The sequence below is a fragment of the Leiobunum rupestre genome, chromosome 4 (assembly GCF_980474605.1).
Source record: "Leiobunum rupestre chromosome 4, qqLeiRupe1.1.hap1, whole genome shotgun sequence".
NCBI lineage: Eukaryota > Metazoa > Arthropoda > Arachnida > Opiliones > Sclerosomatidae > Leiobunum > Leiobunum rupestre.
In genome coordinates, this window is record NC_143387.1 from 23845524 (window position 1) to 23847360 (window position 1837).

General features: G+C 36.3%; 1 long non-coding RNA gene across 2 annotated transcripts; it reads right to left on the reverse strand.

The window, feature by feature from the left end:
- Positions 1-423: 423 nt before the first annotated feature.
- LOC149947222 (uncharacterized) lies at positions 424-1354 on the reverse strand. Of its 2 annotated transcripts, XR_016480636.1 has the most exons (4): positions 1094-1354; positions 896-1037; positions 619-834; positions 424-545 (listed from the first exon to the last, which is right to left on the reverse strand). It is a non-coding gene; the product is annotated as an uncharacterized LOC149947222 (long non-coding RNA). The 2 variants fall into 2 exon arrangements; XR_016480635.1 differs by having other exon boundaries at positions 541-834.
- Between the last annotated feature and the right edge of the window lie 483 nt (positions 1355-1837).

Consider the following 1837-nt stretch of genomic DNA (forward strand, 5'->3'; position numbering starts at 1 on the left):
TTTTATTTCGTGGAACGAACTCGGTGAAATGACATTTGGAGGACGAGTCGTTTCTGGATCAAACGTAATCGATTTAATTTACGACGCGGTTAGAAAAACCAAGTCTAATTCCGACCCTACGGGATTCAAGAACTTCTACGAAGTATTGCAAAACAATAATATACCAAAAAAATATATCAAGAATCCTACTAGAATAAGTTCTTTAAAATCGTTATCTTTCAACACGACACCACCTAGACAAAATCAGTGGGTGACGTTTTGAATGTATTTACCAATAAAACATTTAACACCAGTTACTGGTATTTAGTTCAATTCCATATCTCATTTTAGATGGAATACAGGAAATGTTTACACTTTTTATCAAACCAATCCTTTGCATGATAAGATGGGCATCGTATCTGAAATTTTGTATAAACACGTTATAGTTTGTAAATATTGGAATTAAAAAATACAATACCGTGATAAATTATGCATGATGACCGGTGTGCACTTTCCCACTGGCAGCTTTAGATTACAAGAATAACGCGCGACTCCCCGGAAACGTCCTAATAATTATAATTACGTGTTAACTTATTTATATCTAAAATAATTAAATACGTAAGTCGTACCGGTACTGACAATGATCTCTGACTGCCGGATCATCTTGCGTAAGAATTTTCTGACACACGTAACATTGTGTCGCGGTACGGCACAATTCTTCTTCGACTGGTGTGAGATTCATTGGAATATTTTCCTTCAATAATTCGGTGATGGTGCTCCGTTCCATCAACAAACTTTCAAGAAAAATGTCGATAGCGTCGGTTCCCCTATACGTAACAGGGGCATTTGGCTTTCCTGTAATAATGATAAACGTCGAAGCGAAAATAAACTTTTTAATGAAACCAAATATAAATACCGTCGGGTCCTATTACGACTTAACTAAAACCACAAGCTACGTGCTCCGAAAGTGTCGTTGTTGATGATAATGAGGAATCGGGTAAACAAGACTGGATTCTGTCAATTATAGATTCAAAATCCGCGTAAATGACGTAGGGAACCTAAAAATAAATGTGTTAAGCACGTAAATTCATGAGTTTCCGAAATTATTTCTTACCTTTTGAAGCCAATCAATTTTTTCGAATTTTAAAACGGGATTTTTGTGTGGCATTTTGACAAGTTGGGGGTCGTGAACGTTGCAGTTTTTCACGTGTTCAATATGGTTTCGTGCACTATTTTGTCCTGAAAAGCGATGTAAGCAATAACGACACACGTGAATTTTCCCGTTATGGTTTGTGAAATGAATTAATAGTCGACTAATATCCGTAATTAGGCAAAAATGTTGGTTTCCTTTTGACTTGAGATAAAGCAGATCTATTTGCCGATCTTCGGGGGCTCTTTTTTCGCTTACATGAAGAGGAAAAACTACTTTTTCGTAGCCGAAAACGTTGATAGACAGATTATTTTTATTTTCAAATTTTTTGAGTTTAAAATGATTTAATTCGAAAGGAAAGGAAATGTCACTGCAGTCTAATTCTTTTTCAAACATCACGTATTTATTCTGATTATCGCGATGGGAATTTGGAGGTTGTGGATTAAGTTTAGCGAGGACACACCACAAGAAACACTTTTGGTCTTTAGTTTTAATATTTAATACTCCTTTGCCGGGATTATTGAGCTCAGGGGGGATATTTATATACGTACCCCCGACCAGCGGTATGTACGCTATATTATCGATTTGAAAAAAAACAAAAAAAAACAAGATACGGTCTATGGTCCAGCCACTGCCCATGTCTTGGAATTCCTCAATCGCGTGTCTTATTTGCTTCACACACGAGTCTATTTGTGCTGGTATTACATC